The 6,289-nt window shown below is 42.0% G+C and overlaps 1 pseudogene; it reads left to right on the top strand.

Annotated features, from left to right (window-relative positions):
* The first annotated feature begins 200 nt into the window (after positions 1-200).
* Positions 201-732, top strand: LOC119329567 (annotated as a pseudogene).
* The last annotated feature ends 5,557 nt before the right edge of the window (positions 733-6,289 follow it).

The following is a 6,289-nucleotide window of genomic DNA, read 5'->3' as shown; positions in this document are numbered from 1 at the left end:
ATATACAAGAGTTAGATGTGCCTACATTAAGTTAGAACATATCCAAATCATATATCTCTCAACTAATTAAAAGTTGTCCAATTAATTCATCTATGAGCAAAGGGAGTCTGAAAACTTGCACTATGGCTGCTATATATAGAGGCTGAGTGGTAGAGAAGTCCTGCATAAACACATACCGACAGTACTACACAACATAGAACATGACCAACGCTAAAGTAGCTGGAGTGTTAAGCCTCCTAGTCCTTGTGGCTATCTCTTCTTGTCCACGCCATGCACGAGCAGGCCATGCGGTAGATCACTGCCTCATTTGATAAAAAGAAGGTGATGCGGGACTGTTGGCATAACATCGAAAAGAACTTTGGTGACCCGTTCCCGTCACACGGGAGCCTATGTTGTGATACAATAAGAGATTCAAAAGACATCCACTGCGTCTGTGATCGGTTCACTGCTCACGAACTGACTGTGATCAGTCTATCCAAGTTTGCTACGGTTACACATAAATGCGGCAACGGGTTGCACGCACGCACTCATTGTGCAGGTTGGTAAATTGTCATATTTGTACACACACACACACACACACACACACATGTTGATATATGTGCACACTTTCTTATAATTGCTCATGTTCATCATTATGATGCAAAAATTGAAAATTTTGCAGGTTACCGTGTTCCCATCATAACGCTGCCACCTCCACCACCGGAAGGTGCCTAGACCTTCAATGTAATACCATTCTCGTAATGGAGAAATAATTGAATAAAGCAAAGAATGATTCGAGATGAATGGCATTTGCATAGTGTATTTGTCTTTGATGTGTAACTAGTTAAAACTATTAATGGCACACTATGCGCTGGTGCGCCATTAATAATTTTGAAAAAATAAAAAAATTGGTAGTAATGGCACACCGTGTGTGTGGTGCGCCATTAGTAATGAGGACACTAATGGCGCACCTGTACCTGGTGCGTCACTGCTATGGCTATAGCCCTTTTCCTAGTAGTATAACTCATGCATGGACGTATTTAAATTTGTGAAATTTGATTTTAAAAAGCAAGGTGGTACTTTTTTTAGTAACTAACCCAACTTCTATGTTTGATCGTCGGGAACAACGACGCAGCCTGTGCAATCGAAAAGAAAACCAAGGAATATGAAGCCCATCAGAGAAATTTGGTGGTTGTAGAAAAATCCCAGTTAGGAGCGTATTGGCCTGGTATAGGTGACAACGGAGCAGCAGGAGAATTGATACAAAGCAGACCTAGCTTCCTCTAAAAAACAAAGCAGACCTACCCGTGCATACAAATTTGAAGTTTAATACAACATGCTAATTCACAACAACTAGTTTGTCTTGTTGGATATCGAGGTTGGAGTAGTTTGCATGGTCATGAGTTTGACTCCCGCCAGACGCATTATTTTTTAGCACTTGAAGCCAGTAAAAAACAATGCGACCATGTGTTGCCGCACTTCCTTTGTCGTATATTATTAAAAAGAATGACCACTAAATAAGTAGTGGAACAATTGACTTTGCGTAGTGCCGTCTCGGTTTTCTTTGTTTGCACATGTTTGTCAAACGGACAAAAGTAAAAAAACAGAAGTAAAAAGTAGCATACATATAAAAAGACTTAAAACGGGACGAAACAAAGTGGGACTAAACCAAGAGTATCTATTCTTTTTAATAGTAGGTATAGATATAGATAGATTAAAAAATTGGTCATAGCCTCGTCACTTGTTGTTTGCATTGGTATGATTACTGGTTATCATTGATTGATAGGATTTTAACGGAACATGGAATTAGAAAAAAAAAAAGGCTTCCAATATGCGAAGGCATGTTCTGGTCGCTCTTACATGATCAGAAAACAAAGAAATCCATCTAAAAAAACATAGAAATCAGGACAAGAAATGGGTACACCAGATCTTGACTCTACAGCAATTAGCATCACATGGTATGTATAGACTCTACATAAAGGAATTAATCCTCATTACTGTCTAGGAACATTTACTAGATCTGCAGGGCTAGGGGAGCACACTAGTCTAACCAGGGAAATATCCTCGCGGACCTGATCCGTTCTCCGATAGTGATTTTTTTCCTTTGCTAGAGAAATTGCAATACACCATGCTCATCATACATACTAGCAATACATATATTTTATGAGAAAAAACCACTCAGATGTATTAATCAAAGCAGCAGTACAAACATCCTTGTAGAACAAATATTGAAGTCACTAGGGGTCGACCGTCCTCATCCTCTCCGAGACGATTGTATGCCTCTGCAAGCCCCACCGTCACTGTAGCAAGCCTAATATCGTTGATAAGTACTCCCTCCGTTCCTAAATATTTGTCTTTTTAGAAATTTCAAATGATCACCACATACGGATGTATATAGATATATTTTAGAGTGTAGATTCATTCATTTTGCTCCGTATGTAGTCACCATTTAAAACCTCTAAAAAGACAAATATTTAGGAACGGAAGGAGTAGGTATTAGAGGTGGGCTCGTTGATAAGTTGATCCGCCATCGAGAGAGAGGGAGGTTTGGAAATGTGAGTTAGGGTTAGGTTTGGGATTTTTACTGCTTAAGGAAAATAAGCCTTGAGATTTGCTGTTGACAGGCGCTTGGTGTAAACTGCCAGTGGTTGATTGTAATATAAGACTGACGCACCCTTGGTGCAAATCGTTACTGGTGGATTGTATACCACGGACGTACTATATAGTTGGCCCATCATTGGTGTTGTCTTTTACTGGTAACATTTCACCACTCAACGGCTGCATATTGGATTCTCAAAAAAAAAAACGGCTGCATATTGGGTTTGGCAACGGTCACCTTTTTTATTGAATCTTGCGCATTCTCCGACTTTTCAACATTGATGGTTCCGATCAGTTGTAAGTACTATCACTGATGGGTTTTCCATGCCTGTCAGTGGAGACCGATCCTAATGGGTGATACATTGAAATAGGTAAGAAGAATCACATATGAGAAAGAACTGGTGGATATCAATTGTCGTTCTAATGGGTGATATTTTTCTAACTATCGAGTGCTGGGCGTCTACGTAAAAAAAATCATCATACAACCCGAACAAGTTGATACAACCCGAACAACCTCTGTAAAAAAATCATCATACACGTATACATTGGCGAGGGCGTCTACGTTCCTACGGACGCCTCCACGGACAAGCGCGCGGCAGCTGATTGATTAACACGACCGGTCATACGTGTGCCGCCGTGCTGCTCTGGGCGGCTTGGCCCCCGACGCCATTAACCCGGATCCACAGAAATTCTCGGCGGCCGGACGGCCTTCTGCGGGCACGCGGCGTCGTCTATCCGGAAACGGTACCTCGACCGCGACCGCGCCCCGGCGATGCCGTGAGCGGCAGGGCGCGCGCGCGCAACATGACATGCATCGTCTTTTCGCTTCGGACACTGACCTTTACTTACCTGTTATTATTCCCCAGTGACCCATCTGCCCGACCCTGAAAATCTATGCGCCGTACATGTGTCACCCTCCGAGAAAAGATTTAAAATCCGAGCGTGCACGACTGCACGTACGCCGTTGATATGTGCATCCACGTCGACAGCACAGTACGTGGTGCCACCATCAGGCAGCAATAGCATTCAATGGCCATGGATGCATGCATGTACAGGCGTAAACAGTGGAGCGATGCCCTGGTCGCCGGGGCACGGAGAAGCAGACCCTCCACCTCACCAGCGCCGCACGCTCTCGTGCGCGACATTCCCTCCGTTTGAAGCTACGATCGGCCGGCCTCCGGTTCGACTGTGCAGTGCAGTACGCCGTCAAAATTCTCAGACCGCTTCCCGCACTCTGGCGCGGGCTATAAAAACGCCACCCCACTCGTCCATTGGCAAGCCACGCCCGCTCTGTTCCATTGCTCAGTCAAGCTCAAGCCGTGCGTGTGGCTTGCAGGAGCTTCGTGCGTCCAGAGAGGCAGAGAGGGACTGAGGAGGGAGGTCGACGATGGCGAGCAGTATCCAGAGGGCGTCGTTCCTGCTCCAGGTCGTCCGGAGCTCGTCCCGCTCCCGCAAGAGGGAGGGCGTCTTCTCCGAGGCCGCGCCCTGGCAGCAGCCTATCTCCGGCTCCGGCAGGGCGCCCCAGCCGCGGCCGCCGGCGAAGCTGGACACCATCGTCGAGGAAGATTACAACTCCACCGCCATGACGCACGACGCCGGCTTCCAGGGCGGGGTCTCTTCTTCCTCGTCGCCGTCAACGTCGGCTTCAGCGCCATCGTCCTCGTCCTCGTCCATGGCCGCGGCCGGGGTCCCCAGAGCCTACCGTTTCGCCGCGCCAGTCACCGGCGCGCCGCACACGCGTTGTTGATCGATCGATCGATCGACGTCGTTGGTTACCTCGTTTTCGAGGCGCGGGTGGACGGTATATTTTTGCGACATTGACGAGGATACTACGTACAATCCTTCGCAACCTCGTTTATATGTTGCGAGGGCCATAATAATCAATCGAGATTAGCTCATGTATACTTAACGAATCAAGCATTCTATGCATGTTTCCCGCGTTTAGACGTGGATGTAAAACGTATTTATGTTAAGGAGGTCAACGGCGAACTATACGTGATGCTTTATGTATCATGCATGTATAATGAACAAAGTGGCATGAGGTCCATTTTCCCTTCTACTATGCAACTATTTATCTGCATGTGCATGGAAACAAAGTGGCATGAACAAGACATAAGCTTAATTATCTATATGTACTCACTCGAAGAGCTACTGGGAGATAGCCGCGCTTGCTTTAGCTGGTTTGATTCAGTTAGGGTTCTTGTCTTTGAAAGTTCCAAACGAAAAACTTAGCACATCTCACTTTATGCCATCGATCAAATCAAATATTTCCTTGCATTGATATAGTGTCCACTAATAAATTGTTTTTTTCATACAAACTTTGACATCATTCTAAACCTTTGGCTTAGCATATCCAACCATTCTTACCTCCACCTCATCACTATATATAAATAAACTTAAAAATTAACTGTAAATTGCAGTACATTTGGCTACGCCACATGGTTTCAATACCGCACTTTTAATTTGAGTTATGACCCCTCTTTATAAAAATAGATAGCACTTTAGAAAACAGTGTAGTCATCAATCTATATTTGTTAGCTACTCTCTCTAATTCACAGTATGAATAGCTAATTTGGACATTCATGGTGGAATAATTATATACTGTGAAAAATATACTTAATTACAATTATAATATCAGTTCTATAATTTGCATAAATTCTAAAACTATTATGAATCTGGGAGAGTAGAATGTAAGAGCAATTTATGTCGACAACAAAAAACGAGGTAACATTTTTTTAGTGTTTTCATGGCATACTTCCATTTCTTAACTTAAACTTATAAATTCCTAGAAAATATAATGGGAAAATTAAAAAAAATTGCATCCAAGCATTAAGGTAGGATGATTTGGGAATTTTTACGCATTTTGTGTCACTGAGTTTATAGGACACACATAATTTACAAGATTTTTTTTTGTTTACCTAGCCCACTAAATTGTTGTCTTGGCTCATTTTTTTCCCTCCTGATATTTGGGATCACTTAAAAAGTTAAAAGGGTAATTCCTATAACTATAAGCATCATATAGCACGGTCCACTCATGTGCCACTCTTGACGGACCAGGCCATTAGGGAACTTTTTCCCAAAAAAAATCATGGTTCGGCCTTCCAGTTCTGTTTTCGGCCATTGTTTTTCTACTGCACTTTGCTGCGATTTTATAGGGATGTGTTGATTTTCTAGGAACCAGTTTTAGCCCATTTTCAAGTGTTCTCTTGGTTCTAGTTTTTAATTTTTTCTTTTACACAAACATTTTTTGGGGACACACGCAAACCAAGTTACAATTACACGAACATTTTTTATAGCTATATGATCCATTTGTAAATTTCATGAACATTTTATCACAATGCATGGCCAGTTTATTTGTATAGTGTGAACTTTTGAATGATGCATGAACAGTTATTAACAATATGTGAAAACTTTATTAGAATGCATGAACAATTTTTAATTCTATGAACATTTTCTAAACTGTAAACACTTTTTTCAATTGTATGAGTTTTGGTCAAAATAAAATACATGAACACCTTAATCGTGTGAACACTATTTAAAATTTTGTAAAGATATTCCAAAATGCGAGAATACTTTTTAGAGACATGATCATTTTTATAAACAACATAAACACATTTTAATATTTCATGAATTGTTTTTAACATTTGATGATTTTTTTCCAAACTTTCTAGAATATTTTAAAAAATATCTTCTATACTTAGCTAAATTATAT

This window comes from Triticum dicoccoides, chromosome 7A, assembly GCF_002162155.2.
Source record: "Triticum dicoccoides isolate Atlit2015 ecotype Zavitan chromosome 7A, WEW_v2.0, whole genome shotgun sequence".
NCBI lineage: Eukaryota > Viridiplantae > Streptophyta > Magnoliopsida > Poales > Poaceae > Triticum > Triticum dicoccoides.
The sequence above is the reverse complement of the archived record's forward strand: the minus strand, read 5'-3'. Positions and strand labels throughout refer to the sequence as shown.